This window comes from Ambystoma mexicanum, chromosome 8, assembly GCF_040938575.1.
Source record: "Ambystoma mexicanum isolate Mex_15411 chromosome 8, UKY_AmexF1_1, whole genome shotgun sequence".
Taxonomy (NCBI): domain Eukaryota; kingdom Metazoa; phylum Chordata; class Amphibia; order Caudata; family Ambystomatidae; genus Ambystoma; species Ambystoma mexicanum.
In genome coordinates, this window is record NC_090929.1 from 1,491,900,339 (window position 1) to 1,491,918,965 (window position 18,627).

An 18,627-nucleotide genomic window follows, 5' to 3' on the forward strand; every position below is an offset into this window, starting at 1 on the left:
TGCCACAGTGAAATAATAAAGATCACCAGTTCCTATACCCCCAAGGCCCGGCAAGCTATCAAACACACTGCCCTTCAGTGCCCAAATTTTGAAGCAAAAGTGCTTGTTTCCTTGCTGGCGCAAATTTGTCCCCACCCATGGCAAGCATGTGTGTGTTTCAAACATTTTCCTCCATCTGTCCCACCTAATTGGGGGTGTACCTGGGTCAGCCATAAATGGTGGTGGGAGCGGTATTCCCACTGCCATTGCCATGATGTGGGTAAAAAGAATATATATGTATATATATGCTAGCAGTGGTTACCTCAGTGTGTAGATTGAGAATTCCTATCCTCCCAATTCTCCTGTGGCCTCAACTCTTCCTTTTATTATTGCAAGGTGTTATCTTTATGCCACGTTTTCCTTTTCTTCCTCTGTATTTCCTCTCCTGCTTTCTTCTTTTGATATTTGCGCCGGCACACTTGCTGACTAAGGCAATGCGTGTGTTCTGATTGCATTTTCCTTAAACAGGAAAGCCAGCAAGCATCTTGTTGCTATTGGAACAACGTGCTGTGTGCGTGTGCTTCCTCGCGCTCGCTTCCCCTTCTTCATGGATCCTCATCTCCACTGATGACGGGGCACACAGTATGTTCACAGGTTCTTTATTTTTGCAGAGCGCAGCAGCTGTGTTCTCTGTCATAACATAACAAACATCTCAAACATGCACAATTAAGGAACGGAATAGAATGTACAGGGAAATGGAATGCCACTGTGCGAGATGGAGAACACAGCATAGCACGTTCATTTTGCATTCCTACAGTTTATAAATTCAGGACCTTGAGTACCAGAATACAGTATGAGGTGGGCCTAAACCAAGATTTGTGTATTATTTCACACCTGACCTGCAACAACTTTGTCATGCCAAGTACGGTTGTATTACTTTCAAGCCTTAGGCACCCTCCAGAAGTACTTGTTTGACAATCACATGCTTGTTGTTGTTTGTTGATACTTGCATGCAACTTACTGGTGTTCGGCATAACGTGAATAAGTAGTGCAGATCCACAAAAAGGTGTAACACATTTGGTACATCAAAGCAACAAATCTGCTTAATCAGATGCAAGGAGCACATCTAAACACAGCTGAGCTATGACCAGAATGACCGCTTGAGCCCAAAGGCAGTGAGGGACGGCATTGCCCTTTGTCACGCCTTGTCTTTGCCACAGGCAGCCAATGTCTTCTACAGGACCACAAGGGAATCAACTGACAAAAGTTTAAACCTATGACACTGAAAATATGCAAAAAAAAGTGCTGAGTATCATAGGCCAGTAGATCAAAGATTTTGGTGCATTCGGAATGACTCAGAAGCCAACCTTTGATAGACCATGTTTTTTAGGGCTCCCAAGGAAAGGACAGGGAGTACTATTTTGAATTCAGAGAAGCCACTGGTCCTACACAAGATGTTCACCATAGTACACTGATAATAGTTCATAGCATAATCATCAACATAGCCAATAATTTCATAACCCCACACTACACTTTTATAAGGGAGATCAGTTATGAGAAAATTTGTTTCAAACATGTGTTCAAGTAATTTCTCTGATACCATACTGTTCTTGATACTGCAGAAAAACAAATATTCGGAACAGTGGCTTGAAATGTTAACATTAAAAAAAAGAAAAAAATAAATATATTTATATTTCTGAGGCTTGTGGAATCTGCTTAGATCACATGCTGTGCATAGGCCGACATCTAGTGGAAGCTGCGGAGTATTAGTTTGTTTTTCGAAACTCGAAAATGGGCGTCGACACAGGGCGTGCCAGTAATACTATCCCTAGTGTGACGTCCACTGTACCCAAGATCCCTCACGCGTCTAGGATCCTCAGATTGTTTTTTTCCGCCATACTGGTCGGAAGCATTTTGCGGAGTCCTCTGGCCTTAGCCATACTTTTGCTAAAAATTTAATTTAATAATCTATTGACATCCCTCCCCACCCCAACGTCGAACTTCGACACTCGATGCCGGCTGGAGAAGAAATCGACCGTCGGCTGCTGCACGACGGACTTGGGCCTCGGAAGGCCGCTGGCCTCGGCCCGGGCCTTGGAAGGCCTCTGGCCTATGCCCTGCAAGTAGGGTGAGTGGGGGGTGGTACATACTCTACACTCTTGGTATATAGGTACACCTTATACATTTCCTACACTTAACAGCCCGCTGCCTCAAGGTGCGTATGGAGGGTACCCCTTTTCAATTCTGCCCCAAGTGCAATCGCAAATACCCTTGGGTCGACAGGCACGCCACGTGCAATCTCTGCTTGCCGAGGGACCACCCCAAAGCGAACTGCAGAGCGTGTAGTAGGTTTAAACCTAAGACACTTAAGGACCGTTCGACGAAGCGTTGGGCCCACCACGCCAGGCAGGCGGCCATGGCAGCGGAGGGCGCCTTCAGCGATGGCAGCAACGCCGTACTTTCGGACGGCGAGGGCATTACGGCGTCGAAAGACAGCCGAGCGCAGGTCCCCGACCTCGGAAGGTCGTCCGGCAGGGCGGCTATGGGGAAGACCCACGGAGACACGAGCGCTTCACATACTACACACACTAAACACACTAAGTCCAACCGAGACTCGACGGCGTCGAGTTCTCGGAAAGAGGCACAAACAGAACGGTCCGATTCGGTGTCCTCTGGGCGCTCTCGATCAAGATCGCCGCATAACTCCAGGCAATCATCCCCTCTTGCCAAGAGTGCCTCGCTCCCTAGGCTAACAGAAGTTTGATCGTCGGAAGACGAAGACGACTTCCACCCCCAGGCCGCGCTCCAGGAGTCGTAGCCCGCAGTTAAAACCAGCGAGGCCCCACGCTCGAAGGACAGGGACACCACCCCTGATCCCCGACGCCAGGCGTCGAAAAACTCCGGAGCCACTAAAGGACAGGGACAACATTTTTCCACTCACGGGGAGGGGGGAAAACAGCAGAAGAAACAACCTTTGCACTCTTCCACACCTGTGAAACACACCACTCCCCCTAAACAGACAGACAAAACCAGGTCTGCTGATATGTCTAAAACCAGCAAAGCTACTCAAGATAAATCCCATAGACTTGCTGAGAGTCATTCCTAGTTCCAAAAAATGGTCCAGTGAAGACATAGATAGGGTCATGTCAAGAATGTCTTCGTTGCCAGATTTTTTATGATAAAAATCCAGAACATTTCCTCTCGTATGATCCACAGGGGGCGACACCCTCAGGCTCTACTGATCCTATCTCCCCCCCCCCCCCGAGTAAAAAGCCCCGGTTTGAAACTCTGTTGAGGTCAGAACCCTTCGAGGTACAACCATACGCAAGACCATACTGACTGTATCAGGGAGAGGCTTCCTTTTGTGAGGACCAAGAATTTGATATGATAGAAGAGCAAACCGGGACAGGCTACTATGGGGATGATGAGGACCAGGAAGAGGAAGAAGAGGACCCGGAAACATACAGAGTAGATTCCCCGGTAGAGAACGAAGCCCCAGTTACCGACTCCCCGGTCGATAACCAACACCTCCTAAACGAGGTTCTCGCACGCGAAGCAGAACATTTCCACATTGACACCCACGGTGTCCAGGAGGAAAGGGACTTCGCAGAAGTGTTAGTGGGAGAAAGGAGGCCTGTTGCCCAGACCATCCCTATCCTTAAGTCCATTCAGCGGAGGATAGATCCGTCCCTGGTGAACCCGAACCTCTCCAGAGCAGTCAATCCCAGGGTTGAAAAACTTTTCAGGGCGGCCCAGTCTGACCCTCTCTATATAAGAGGACATCTGAAGCCAGACTCCCTAGTGGTCACCAACACTCGTAAGAGGGCTGGAACACCCTTGTCATCGTCCGAAGCTCCTCCCGACAAGGAGAGCAAAAAACTATACGGTTTCGGCAGGAAAGTAGCCTCAACGTCCGCCTATCAAAGGATTGCAAACTCCACCACCCTGTTGGCCAGCTACAACTGCCATCAGTTGGAAGAAGTCGCGGCACTCATAGCCTCTGCTCCTGAACCTTTAAAGGGCCAGTTAGCTCGAATTTCCGCAGAGGGTAGAGCCGTGTCTGGTTGCATTTTGAAAGCAACCTTCGACGCCGCGGACAACGCAGGCAGATTGATAGCGGAAGGCACTGTTATCAAAAGACATGCGTGGTTACGGCAGTATGGTTTCAAGGCAGAAACCCAGGCATCATTGTTGGACAAACCGGTGGAAACCGATCTGTTTGGTAAGGCGGTCGAAGACGCACTGAAGAATGCCAAGGACGAATATGAAACACTCAAGTCCCTTGGTCAGTTAACCAATAAACCCCCTAACCAGAGAGGGAATAGTAATTTTCGTCACCCACGCGGCCAAAATTCCCAGAGGATCTACATATTCCCAAGGGCAGGGTACACAGTGGAACAACCAATAGTCTACCCAGGGTTACGGCAGGGGTAATAGGAGAGGTCGTGGTAAAGGCAGAGGCAGCCCCAACAAGGGAGGCGGCACGCCTCCACCAAAGCAGTGACGCTCAGTTCAGGGTCCCTTCTCACGCTACCCCAGTAGGGGGATGCATTTCAAACTTCACCCAGGCTTGGGAAGGGATCACATCAGACAGATGGGTGCTGTCAACAGTATCCACAGGATATTGTATAGAACTACTGCAGTGTCCCCGGAACCATCCTCCACGACAGAGTTCACTCTTTAGAACATCAGAAGATTCTCCTGGAGGAGATCGCCATTCTGCTAGAAAAGGACGCGATAGAACTCGTCCCGGGACACCAGGTAAACAAGGGTATTTATTCAACTTACTTCCTTGTGCCAAAGAAAGATTTGACAATGCGCCCAGTATTGGACTTACGACCTGCCAACAAGTATGTCAAGCCCCAAAAATTTCGTATGACCACGCTGCAAGAGGTAATCCCCCTCCTAAAAAAGGGGGATTACATGGCAACCTTGGATATGAAAGATGCTTATTTTCATATTTCCATGTTCCCAGCGCACAAAGTATTTGCGCTTCAAGGTGGATAGCAGACACTACCAATTCAAGGTACTGCCCTTCGGGATAGCGTCAGCACCAAGGGTATTCACCAAGGTACTGGCGGTGGCGGCTGCACACCTACGCAGGGAGGCAATCCCAGTGTACCCTTATCTGGACGAATGGCTCATAACGGGGGAAACCCCAGGAATTTTCAGGACAAACATTCAAAGGACAATCGACCTCCTCCACGAGTTAGGCTTCTCAATCAACGAGAAAAAGTCAAGCCTGGTGCCAAGCACCTCCAAACAATTCCTAGGAGCAATCCTAGATACTCAAGAAGGGTTGACCTTTCCATCAGAAGAAAGAATTCGGAATATACTACTGCAAATTCTGCATTATCAGTCCGGTCAACAAATAACGGTACGCAAAGCAATGCGTTTACTGGGCATGATGGCGTCCTGTATTTACCTGGTCCCGCACGCGCGCCTGCGCATGCGTCCCATGCAGGAATGGTTGGCGAAACAGTGGTCTCAGGCAAGTGGTCAGTGGGACGATCTAGTGGTCGTTTCGCCAACACTGGTACAAAGTCTTCACTGGTGGACAAGGGAGAATCTCGCACAGGGGAAACCCTTTTACGATACCGAAGTACAGGCAATAGTCACTACAGATGCATGCCTGACGGGGTCGGGAGCTCACCATCTCCACCACACAGCTCAGGGTCTCTGGTCTCACTCAGTGGCCAAGAACCACATCAACCTGCTAGAGCTTCTGGCAGTATTCAGGCGTTCGAGCCCCACCTACTAAACCTGTCAGTGCAAATCCGGACGGACAGCACAACAGCCATATTCTACCTGAACAAGCAAGGAGGGACTTGCTCGCCAAATCTGTCCAAGCTTGCCCAGAAAATCTGGATATGGGCACTCAGACGGAACATCTTCCTGTCATCACAACATGTTCCAGGGAAGCTCAATTCCCTAGCGGATGCTCTGAGCAGAGACTCCCTCCCAGAGGAACACGAATGGGTTCTACACAGAGAGGTCGTAGAAGATATCTTCTCTCAGTGGGGTTTCCCCACTATAGACTTATTCGCCACGAGCAAAAACAGACAATGCCCAGGATTTGCATCCAGGTTCCCCCAACCAGACTCCCAGGGGAACGCCCTGTGAATGAACTGGTCAGGGATGTTTGCGTACGCTTTTCCACCAACTCCTCATCAGGAAAGTGGTGAACAAGATGAACAGAGAATCGATGACGCTCGTCCTAGTTGCTCCAATGTGGGCAAGACAACCGTGGTTCCCACACCTACGCAGGATGGCGGTGTGCGAGCCCATCAAACTCCCAGCCTGGTGCAACCTACTGTCCCAGCACCAAGGTCAAACAGTGCACCAGCAACCCAACTCAATGAACCTGGCAGCATGGCTCCTGAGGTCATAGAGTTTGGACATCTCAATTTGCCACAGAGGTGTATGGACATCCTAAAGGAATCTAGGAAACCAAACACAAGGCACTGTTACTTTGACAAGTGGAAGAGGTTCGTTATCTGGTGCCAGAGTAGACAAATCAACCCGGTTGATTGCACTCCTTCCACTATTGTTACATACATGCTCCACCTGCTAGATGCAGGATTGGTTTTTAACTCACTGAAAGTACACCTGGCAGCCCTGTCGGCTTACACCACTTCCCATAGCAAGGTTTCATGGTGGAAAGTACCAGTTGTTAAAGCCTTCATGGAAGGAGTAAAGAGACTTCACCCTCCTATTTCAAACCCACCACCAGGGTGGGACCTTAATGTGGTGCTAGCCAAGCTCATGGGCCCCCCTTTCGAACCCATGCATAAAAGCAGTCTCAAACACCTGACTTATAAAACGGCCTTCTTAGTAGCTATTAACTTCTATAAGAGGGGTCAGTGAAATTCAGGCTCTGTCAGTGCAGGATCCCTTCTTTACTGTCCATAAAGACAAACTGGTTTTACGCACACACCCTAGGTTCTCACCTAAATTTATATATCTAAATTCCTTGTAAACCAGTCCATTGAGCTTCCGGCTTTCTTCCAGAACCCGCAAAGCTCGGCTGAGGTGAAACTACACACCCTAGATGTGCGTAGGGCGGTCCTCTACTATGTAAATAAAACCAGTCCGCTAAGAAAAACAGATCAACTGTTTGTCTCCATAGCTACAGGCAGAGAGGGGGGTCGCGTCTCTAAAGGTGCCATCTCGAAGTGGATTATTAACTGTATCCAGCTGTTACTCACTCTCTGAAAGAACTCTGCCTTTCACGCCAAGAGCCCACTCTACTAGAGGCATTGGTGCCACTCTGGCTTTCATTGCAAATGTACCCCTTGACACCATTTGCAAAGCAGTTACTTGGAGCTCCATTCACACTTTTACTCAGCATTACTGCATTGACACCCATTCCAAGGCAGATACACAAGTGGGACAAGCGGTTCTAAGACAGTTATTTGCTCATGACCCTTCTCACATCCCACCTCCTTCAGGTACTGCTCGCTAATCAATGCACAGCATGTGATCTAAGCAGATTCCACAAGCCTCAGAAGGGATACATTACTCACCGTAATCGTATTTCTGATGCTTGTATCTGCTTAGATTCACATGCGACCCACCCTTCCTCCCCTCTGAGAGAAGGCGCATGATGGCTTGTAGTCTTACCTTTCTGTCTATCTGCTTGGATTATCTGTACTCACGCTACTCCTCATGCTACCTCATGTCAGAAAAAATACAATCTGAAGTTCCTAGACGCGTGAGGGATCTTGGGTACAGTGGACGTCACACTAAGGATAGTATTACTGGCACGCCCTGTGTCGACGCCCATTTTCGAGTTTCGAAAAACAAACTGTAATACTCCGCAGCTTCCACTAGATGTCGGCCTATGCACAGCATGTGAATCTAAGCAGATACAAGCATCAGAAATACGATTACGGTGAGTAATGTATTATATATATATATATATATATATATATCTGTAGTTCCACCTACCCCAAAAGATTTAGGTCTCACACCTCAACCAATGGTCATTCCTAGGTCTGCCTAATGGTCAGCTGAAGATATAGATTGGGTCATGAGAAGAATGTCCTTCATGGCTAATTTTTACGAAAAAGACCCCAACTACTTCACAAGTTTTTACTACACCCCCCTCAACAGCGGCCTCTGGGTCTCAAAACCCTGTTCAACCCTCTGCTAAGTGGTCTCGCCCCAGTGAGCTAGAACAAGATCCCACTGTCATCGACCTATATGACCCGGACACTGATCATGAAGACCTCTATAGCCAGGAAGTCGCAGACCCTTATGGGGATAATGAGGACGATGAGTGTGATCCAGATACAGACATGTACAACATAGACTCCCCAGTTGATAAGGGCCCCCCCTGTTGTGGACTCACCCATAGATAATCAGCCTCTTCTGAATGAGGTACTTATCAAAGCAGCTGAACATTTACAAATATCTACCCAAGAGGATCCACAGGACAAGGATTCCGTTGATGAAATTTTGGGAGTTAAAAAGGCTGTAACTCAGTTTATTCCCCTACTACAGTCTGTCCAGCAGAAGGTACAACCCTTGCTGGAAACACCCAATCAGACGCGGGAGGTGAGCCCCCGCATAGAGAAACTTTTCAGACCTGCACCATCAGACCCACTGTACATTAGGGGGCAGTTAAAGCCTGACTCGCTCGTTGTTACTACAATATGGAAAAGAGCAGTTACTCTCCTCCTCCAGACAAAGAAAGTAAGAGGTTGTACACTATGGGCAGGAAAGTTGCCTCTTCCGCTGCATTCCAGACCAGGATAGCTAATAACGCTACTTTATCAGCTAGTTACAACTGCCATAAATGGGATAAGGTCCCGGCTTTAGTCTCGGCCGGAACCCCTCAAGACTCAATTAGCACTGGTGGCCGCAGAAGGAAGGGCAGTATCAAGCGGCTTGCTAAAAAACAGTCTTGACGCTGCAAACAACGCAGGCAGAATCATAGCTGAGGGAACCATTATTAAGCGTCGCGCTTGGTTATGCCAATCCGGATTTAAGCCAGAGGCGCAGGCCACTCTCATTAACGTGCCCGTTGAGCCCAATGTACTCTTTGGCAAGTCCGTCGAGGATGCCTTGAAGACCGCAAAGGAGGAATATGATCCACTGAAACCATTGGGCCAATAAACCTCCTGGCCAGAAGGAAAACAGCAATTTTCGTCGCTCAGACAATTTTCCATGTATAACCAAAATAAAGGAACTGCATGGGGGAACAATCAAGGCCAAGGCCAAGCCTCTCAATTACCAGAGAGGATCGCGCAGATCGCCTGGTCTGGGATAGGGGTCCCTCCTCCATAGGTGGCACCCCACCTCAGAAACAGTGATATAACGCTTCAGGTGTCCTCCCATGCCTCTCCAGCAGGAGGGCACATTTCCTACTTCTCCCAAGCATGGGAGGGAATCGCCTCAGACAGATGGGTGCTGTCCACCGTAGCAGGCGGATATTGTATAGAGCTCCTCGAGCGACCCCGGAACCACCGCCACGCCACAAAACCCACTCCAAAGAAGACAAACGCATCCTCCTTGAGGAAATCGCCACGCTGCTCCAAAAAGACGCCATAGAAATCATCCAAGCCAACCAGGTAAACAAGGGTATTTATTCAACGTACTTCCTTGTGCCAAAGAAAGATCTAACAATGCACCCAGTATTAGATTTACGCCCTGCAAACAAATATGTCAAGCCACAAATGTTCTGCATGACTACCGTACAAGAGGTAATCCCTCTGCTAAAAGAAGGGGATTACATGGCAACACTGGATATGAAAGATGTCTATTTTCATATTTCAATGTTCCCAGCGCACAGAAGATTCTTGCGTTTCAAGATAGCGAACCAGCACTACCAATTCAAGGTGCTGCCCTGCGGAATGACATCTGCTCCAAGGGTATTCAAGAAGGTGCTGGCGGGGGTGGCAGCACACCTGCGCAGGGAGGCAATCCCAGTGTATCCTTGCCTGGAAGACTGGCCTCTAATTTGCAGGCAAAACATTCAAAGAACTATCGACCTCCTCTTTCAATTGGGCTTCTCCATCAACGAGAAAAAATCAAGCATAGTGCCAAGCACAACCAAACAGTTCCTAGGAGCTGTCTTAAGCATAGAGAAGGGGGTTGGTCTTTCCGTCAGAGGAAAGAGTCCAAAACATGTTACTGCAAATACTGCATTATCAGGCCGGCCGCCAGATAAGGGTGCGCAAAGCTTTGTGTTTGCTAGGCATGATGGCATCTTGCATTTACCTGGTACCACATGCGCGCCTGCGACCCATGCAGGAGTGGTTGGCGAACAGTGGTCTCAGGCAAGTGGTCAGTGGGATGATCTAGTGGTCATTTCGCCAACACTAGTACAAAATCTTCACTGGTGGACAAGGCAAAATCTGCTGAAGGGGAAACCCTTCCAGAATCCGAAAGTACAAACGATTGTCACGACAGACTCATCACTCGCCAGGTGGGGGGCGGTTCATTACCTTCACCACACAGCTCTGGGTCTGTGGTCTCAGACGGCAGCACAGAACCACATCCATCTGCTGCGTCTACTGCCAGTATTCAAAGCCCATTAGGCATTCGAGTTTCACCTAGCGAACCAATCTGCAAGTCCTGACAGACAGCACTACTGCAATGTTTTACATCAACAAACGGGGGGGCACACGTTCTCCAAATCTGTCCGAGCTTGCGCAACCAATATAACACTCAAACGGAAAATATTCCTGTCGTCACAGCACGTTCCAGGGGAACTCAACTCTCTGGCAGACTCACTGAGCAGAGATACCCTACCAGAGGAACACGAATGGCGACTACACACTGGGGTCGTAGAGCACCTCTTCTCTTAATGGGGTTTCCCCACAATAGACTTGTTTGCTACAAGCGAAAACAGTCAATGCCCAGACTTTGCATCCAGGTTCCCCCAGCCAGGTTCCAAGGGGAATGCCCTATGATTGAACTGGTCGGGGAAATTGCTTACGCTTTTCCCCCTACACCTCTAATGAGGAAGGTGGTGAACATGAACCACAAGGAACAAGTGACGCTCATCCTAGTTGCTCCTATGTGGGCAATACAACCTTGGTATCCACATCTGTGCAAACTGGCGATGTGCGATCCCATCAAGCTCCCATGCCCGCACAATCTTCTCACTCAGCACGGGGGACTAACCGTACACCCTCAAACTCACTCAATGAACTTGGCAGCATGGCTCCTGAAGTCATAGATTTTGGACATCTTAAACTACCACAGAGGTGTATGGATATCTTGAAGGAAGTAAGAAAGCCTAACCCTAGGCACTGTTATTTCGACAAGTGGAGATTTGTAATTTGGTGCCAGTCTAAAAAAATGTAACCCTATGTTCGGCAGAAACCTGTGCAGTTCCCTTAGGGAACACTGCAAAAGATTTAAGACTACAGGTGTTGGCAGTAAACCCACTTGGTAGCAGTCTGTACCACCCAGATTTACCTGGTAGCTGTGGCTGAGCAGTCGGACTTCCCTCAAGAAGAGTTAGGCAGTATGCAAAGTATACACAATAGGTACCCAGATACAATAATACAAGCAAACACTGATCAGAGCTTTGGTATCAAAGTATATCATTATTTGAAACACTCCAGCACTCTTATTGTAAAATATTCTGAACACAGTTACTATTATAATATATACCCCTTTTGCCTTATCAGATAAGTCACTGTAAAACACCACTTATTTTCATACAGAGGTGAGCGGTTAACTAGATGGCACTCGAATACGTTTGTGAGAAAGGGAGGGAAAAAGACAGAATATGGAAAGGTACACCACTCTAAGATTCAAGAACACTGTTAGCAAGGCAGAAGAGCAAAAGTCACTGGTAAGCCAAAGTCCAAAGGCTGGGCCCACTCTTAGAGAGAGCAGAGCACAAATGCACCCAAGATCACACAGTTGCACTAGGCTTAGAAAGTCTTGCAGAGAGTTCAAAAAGAGTTTAGAGAGGCTTAGAAAAGTTTAGCCAGGGTGTCCCAGGCTAACCCAGGTTCGAAAGCCGGGGGCTAAATCTACCCCGTACAGTCGGTAGCAAGGGAAGCCAGGCGGGACACGGTACCTTAAGTGGGAAGAATCCTCCAGCGGTGGCAGATGTTCCTGGTAGTGGGTGCAAGTTGCGTCGTCCTCCAGGGGAAGAGAAGATCTCGACTTGGAGGAAAGATGAAGGTCGTTGCACTACCAGGGCAGAAACCAGTCGCGGAGTTTTCCGGTTAAAGGTGGTACCTTTGTTTCGCGGTCGTGGTAAAACGTGGTATCCCGGTTGCCGGGGTGCTTGGCATAGGCAAGGCGGCCACGAGGTACGTCGGGAAAGCGAAAAGACGGTGAAACTGGTTATCCCCACCAGTCAAAGGAAGAAGACTCTCCGGCGGGAGATCTCCTCTGTCGTTGGGAAAAGTGGTGCGGCAGTCCAGCAGGGCTCCACCGGTGGTGGTGTCGTGGCAGGTCGGCTCAGCTTCTCCCTCGTCGGATTCTTAGGTCCTGTGGCGACTTCTGAAGTTCCAGTCCCCAAAGCCCTGCTTTTATGCAGCAAACCCCCATTCACTCAGCCTAGCTGTCACTCAAACATGCTATGTGGTGAGCCGGCTGGCTCACCACTTGGGCCAATCAGGATGGAGTGCGACTTGAGTCGCCTAGGCAACTCAGTCCAGGGTGCCTACATTTCCCTCCACCCCTCCTAAGTACCCCAGACAGAGTGGCACCACTTTGGAGGGCTTCTGTGGAGAATCCCACCAAAAAGTGGAACAAAGGGTTTGACTTGGGTTGGAGTCACAGAAGAGAACACAAACGCCATTTTAGAATCTAGTTTTGGCAAAAAATACCAACCGGAGAATTAATATTAATTAAATAAACCAGCGGTATGTTCGAGACTACCGTAAATAATTAAATAAAGATAGACTAAAACAATGGGAAATCCCATAGGAAAATATTCGCGGTTGAATATAAAAAGAAGTATCCACTGCCACCAGCCAAAACTCGATCAGGGGGGACGGAGACGTGCCCCCTCGACTAACAGACCCTGGGGCAATAGAATTGCCCCAGCCAGTACTTCCACAATATGATGCTTTGTACTGGTTCTGTTCAGAATTTAAGACTAGTAAAGTCAATGGTGACTTTACATGCCCTGGGAGACAGTAGTCCGTCCCAGGGTATGGAGTCTATACTGGGGGGTCACTATAACACCCCTGTGTCAATGCACTGAGGGTGCTGTGTAACGCATATCACAAAAACACAGTAAAAGACCCCATAGCCCATTAAACACATCTAGATTCAAAGAAACACACTGAAATCATGCCCAAGAGTGAGGGTAAAAGAGTCTCACTCTTGGCAGGAGAAAAAAAGAAACCCCAAAAATCCAGCAAAGCTGCTGGGGGACTCACTGGGTTAGGAAATTCAGCCTAAACAGAGAATAAATTCTCCCTAACATCCCAAAATAACAATCTGAGGGACCTCGACGTGTGAAGGACCATGGGTACAGTCAGGCCTCCAGATAAGGTGCGTACTAGACCTTTTTACGCATGAAAATCTTGTAAATATGACAGCTTTATTATTTTCCTGGGTAAATTTACACACAGGTTTAGAGCAGAGGGCAGTGCAAAGGTCAGATCACTTGACAAAAACCAGAAGGCTTCTTTTGATGTTTAGCTACATGGATTGCAAGCCACCTCTGAAACAGAATGTATTTCTCTGAAGCCTTTCAAAAAAATAAACTGCACACTGCGATAAAAGGAATGGTTTCTTTCCATTCGGCTTCAGAAGCACTGTGCATGTTTTCCTAGATTTTTAGGATTGCATAACTAATAAGATGGAAAACTAAATTGCAATTGAGAATTCATACTTTTTAACAAGTTATGCTTTTTTTCCAGTGAAAGCAAACCAGTATTGTCCTATTGTATTGTTCAAAGTTGCAGTGATGTGTGCATAATCATGCGGAGGCAGATCATTTTTACACTTTTTATTTAATTTACAGTCTAATTATAAAAAGTGTGTAAAATGATGACTATGCACAGTCTAGTTTACATCCATTCAACCTTGCAGTCAATGGGGTACATTACTATAAATGGTCAGTGGCAGCAGAGTCTTTGCTCAAGGGTGAGTGATTGTCATTACACTGATCACAGGTGTTCTAGCCTCTCAAATCTTCAGCACTACAATTAAACATCCGAAACCTGACTCAAGGAAGTGCAAGCACTGTTAAAAAACAAACAAATGAAAGTTACATTGAAATAGAAACTCAGCAAAACCTGTCCCTTGTGATAATCCAGATACGTATTTAACTTTATGTAGCGCTTCATGAATGGCTCGTCCTAAGTCTAGGTACTGTGATTATTATACCTCAGTTGATAGTCAGTTAACCAACCTCTGAAGGATGTTAGCCAATAAGATAGCTCCGCTGGTTCAGCACTCGTTGCTGCAATCTGTGCGTGATCTGTAGGTTGCGGGCTTGAATCCCGGCAAGTCCAACTCAGTCTTTCATCCTTTAGAGGTCGATAAAGGAGTACCGACTTTGGTTTGGTGGTAATTGTGATAAATATGTTCTATGCACAGCGCTTTGCCAAAAGAGCTATATAAATAACCATTTGACCACTAGATTAGATATAGAATTTAGCATGGCGTCCTTGCCTCTCTGCACTGTTGTATCATAACACTGGCATACCATTAGGAAGTAATAGCTCCAGGAAATTAGGACTTTAATTAAACATCAAAAGACAATTCTGGGACTCCACCAGGGGGCGCAGAGATGTTCTAACGCATCTCAACTCGTCTCCTCTGCAGGGCATTGTTTGCGGGACCTGAGCCCCCCCCCCCTGGCACCCGCAGAGTGAGGAGCTGGCACCACCCCCATCCCACTGAGTGTGCTGGGCACCCCTGGCCCAAATTTGAGCCCCTGTGGTGGAGCCGTTCCGGAGATCTGAGCTTCCGAGTTTAGAGGGACTGAGGCCCATCCCCCCTGCGGCTCCGCGAGAATCTACGGCGAGCCCGGGCCGGAGCGAGGCCTGTGGAAGGGCTTGGCTGCCCCGACTGGCGGCTCCCCCCTCCTGCCTCGTGTGCGGCGATAGAGGCAGGACGCACCCGGGGGCATCCGCAGTGGATCCGGGAACCGGAGGAAGCGCCACCAAAGCACCGTGGAGTTGGTGGCCTGTGCGAGGCCTGTAGAACAAGGGGAAGGACAGAGCGTGGGGGCCCCCACTGGAGTGAGCGGTGCTTGGGGTGATCATGTAGGGTGAACAGGACTGCCAGGAACTGGTGTCGGTAGTGTGCGGGAGGCAAGCAAGGCCTCTCACTGGCCTACACACGCAGCGCACGGACTCCCACAGGCTGAGTGGCAACTTGGCGGTAAGGAGGTGCAGGCCCGGGCTGGATGACCTCCTGGGGATTGAAGGTGTCACGGGAGGAGGCGGGAGTGCGACTGGGGAGAGCCCTTGGTATATTCAGGTGCCCCGGAGGGGCATTTGGCAGCGGGGTGTCCCCAGAGTACCGTGGGTCCCAGGCAGACAGAACGGACACACGGGGCCCTGTTGGGAGAGGCCGGCCCCAGCGGGCCGCACTGAGGTGCAGACACAGGGGCCTTGGGATTGGTCCTTCCCGCGCTCAGCCACTGGAACAATACGTACTGCCACCGCTCCGACGGGAGTGAAGTTAAGCGGTTTGGGGGTGAAAGGTGAGGTGGGAACCCGGGGGAGGAGAGACCTACACCTCCAGGAGTGTATTAGTCTGGGACTTGGACCCCCGTTGCTGGGTCTCTGCTTCTTGCCCCTCTGCTGACATTGGCTCCCGCTCCCTGTGGCGTTGCCTGCGAATGTGAGAGCGGGCCACCTTGGGCACAAGCTCTTGGGGGAGGCCCCCACGGAGCGGGGATGCTCGGGGAGATTCTATGAACTGGAAGGAATCCCTACAGAGGTTTCGCCGCACGCCCCCCGATCCCCTGATACCCCCTGAAATGGCAGCCTCGACGCAGCAGGAATCTACTGATACAAGCACAGTCACCAGGGGCATGGCGGCCCTACTGGAGGAAATTAGAGGCTTTAGGGCGGATATTGCTCTACGACTGGACACCTTAGATAAAAAGGCGGACAATATTGATGACAGGGTTCAGGCGCTGGAGAACAATACAGCTTCGAGCGACATCTTTGAGACACAATTTGACATGCGCCTATCGGAACTCGAGAGGAGAGAAGAAAAATGGATGATTTGGAGAATGGGGAATGCCGCTGTAACCTGCGTTTCCTAGGTTTTCCGGAACACGGAGGCGAAACGCAAGCAGACATCATCAAGGCTGTCAATGCAGTAATAGGAGTGCTATTTGAGGGGGCCAACACCAACGAACCCACCATTGACAGGGCCCATAGAGCGGGCGCATCCTCCAGGGGCCCCAGGTCCGTTCTCGTTTGCTTTCATTACTTCTCTGAGAAAAGCAGGATCCTCGAACTGGCTCGCACGAAGGGCCCGGTGAAGTGGGAGGGGGCCCAGATCTCGGTGTATCAGGACCTGCCGGCCTTCACGCTTGCAAGACGTCGCCTCTGTTCCCCGTTGACGAAGATGCTCCAGTCCAAGGGGTCCGATACAGGTGGGGGTACCCATTCTCACTCTCTTTTGAGTTCGAGGGCTACAAGTATGCCCTGATCACTGAGGACGATATCAAGAGTGTCGGTGAACTTTTGGACAATTCAAATACGGAGATGGGGGAGCAGGACCGGGAGCGAACCCCGACAGGCCCAGAGGGAAACAAAGCTCCAAAGGAAAGGCGCAGAGTTCAAGGCCAAAGGAAATTTAGGAGAGTGGCCCCAGCTTCCCCGGAACTTCTGAGAAACTGAAGCGGGCTCCTGGCGCCCGACGAATAAGCTTGCATTTGACTTTGCGAATGAAGGGTGATGTAACTGTTTGTGATTTGCATTGATCCTGGGGGTGGGGGGGGGGGGGGGCTCGAGTTGTGGTTTATGAAGAGTTAATGAGCCCGGAGGGGGGAGACAATGGTGGCCTGGCCTGGCGATAGGATGAAGCCATGGATCAACCAGGCGATCAGGGGGAGGGGGGGCGAAGCGTGGGAGTTGGGTTGCTGGGGTTACAGTTATGGCGCGCCAGATTTTTTGGTCTTTCTCGCACCCCCGGGGCTGTCTCGAGCCGTTTTCTGGGTCCGAAAGCATTGTGGGAGCAACAACGCTTGCTGTTCTAAGAAGGGAGCTATGAGCCTTTACCTGTGCTTTAATGGATGATTCACCCCAATTCTTGACAGTGGGGTCATTGAATGTACGCGGGCTTAACTCGCCTACAAAGAGGTCTTTAATTGTGAGGGAATTTGCGAGGCTGCGGCTTCACTTTCTCTTTGTGCAGGAAACTCATTGGGTTCGGGGAAAGGAGCCTAAGCTCAAGGCCAAAACCATTGATCAGATGTTCACGGCTTCTTCCCAGGCAAAGAAGCGGGGAGTAGCTTTGTTGGTTCCCACCGGGGCCCATTTTGTGTTTAAAGCCTCGAAAGCAGACCCGGATGGACGGTATCTCCATGGTAAAGGGGGAGGTGCGGGGCCGTTTGTTCACATTGGTCTGCATATATGCTATGAATGAAGCGCAGGACACCTGGGAGGGAATGAAAGGGATAATAATGTTATTTTCTGAGGGCACCCTACTGGTGGGTGGGGATTTTAACATGGTGCTCTGCCCCGAGAGGGATAGGAAGTCTGATAATCCCTGCACCAACATCCGTCTCCATAAGAAATTGGCGTTGGCCTTCCAGGAAGTGAATGGGGAACTGGGCTTGTGTGATACGTGTATACCCGAGCGGGGCCGGAACCCTGATTACACATACTATTCAAAGCCACATGCTGTTTTCTCTCGTATAGACTACATCCTGGTTGACTCCTCGCTGCAGGGAGAGGTCTCGAATTCGGGAGTGGAGATCGTCCCTTGGACAGATCACGATATGGTAAAGATTAGGATTGGCCTTCCCCCTGCCCCGGCAACCGGATCCCGGTGGAGGTGTAATGACCTCCTCCTGCAAGATAAGGAGATACGCCAATCCCTCCTAGCAGCCATAGAAGATTATTTTACTCTCAATGATAACGGGGAGGTTGGTACTATGGGAGTATGGGAGGCGTTTAAGGCAACTATTAGAGGCACCCTTATTGGTATAGGGTCTGGGAGAAAAAGGGAGAGGGGTCGTGAGGAGAAATTGTTAAAGAAAAAGATAGAGGCTATCCAACCGGCGGGGGGGGGAGTTGAAAACTCAGATGTTCCCCGGGAAAGGGGAGGAACTGCAGAGGTTTGCCATCTAAGTTGGCGGACCTCCTGGTGGGACAAACGGAAAGGAAGTTCTCTTTTCTGAAACAAATACATGGATAAGGGGGAGAAGGCGGACAAGATATTGGCCTGGAGACTTCGTGAACTTAGAAACAGTAGGAGGGTGAATTCGATTCACACCCTCGAGGGGGACTCGACCGTGAGGGATAGTAAGATAGCGGAACAATTCAGGCTATATTATGAAAAATTGTATTGCTCGGAATATACGGGGGATGGGAATGACGTTGATAGCTTCCTGGACTCCCTTCCAAACCCGGGCCTTCTTCCTGACAAAGCTGAGTCTCTCGAGCATCCCATTTCCCCGAACGAAGTAATGGATACCATATCCTCTTTAAAGAGCGGCACTGCCCCGGGGGACGATGGTTTTACAGT

At 49.4% G+C, this 18,627-nt stretch overlaps 1 protein-coding gene across 3 annotated transcripts in view; it reads left to right on the forward strand.

Moving 5' to 3' along the window:
* The window catches only part of SUFU (SUFU negative regulator of hedgehog signaling), a 988,972-nt gene that overhangs the window by 316,423 nt on the left and 653,922 nt on the right, over positions 1-18,627 (forward strand). The gene's annotated exons all lie outside the window — the stretch shown is intronic.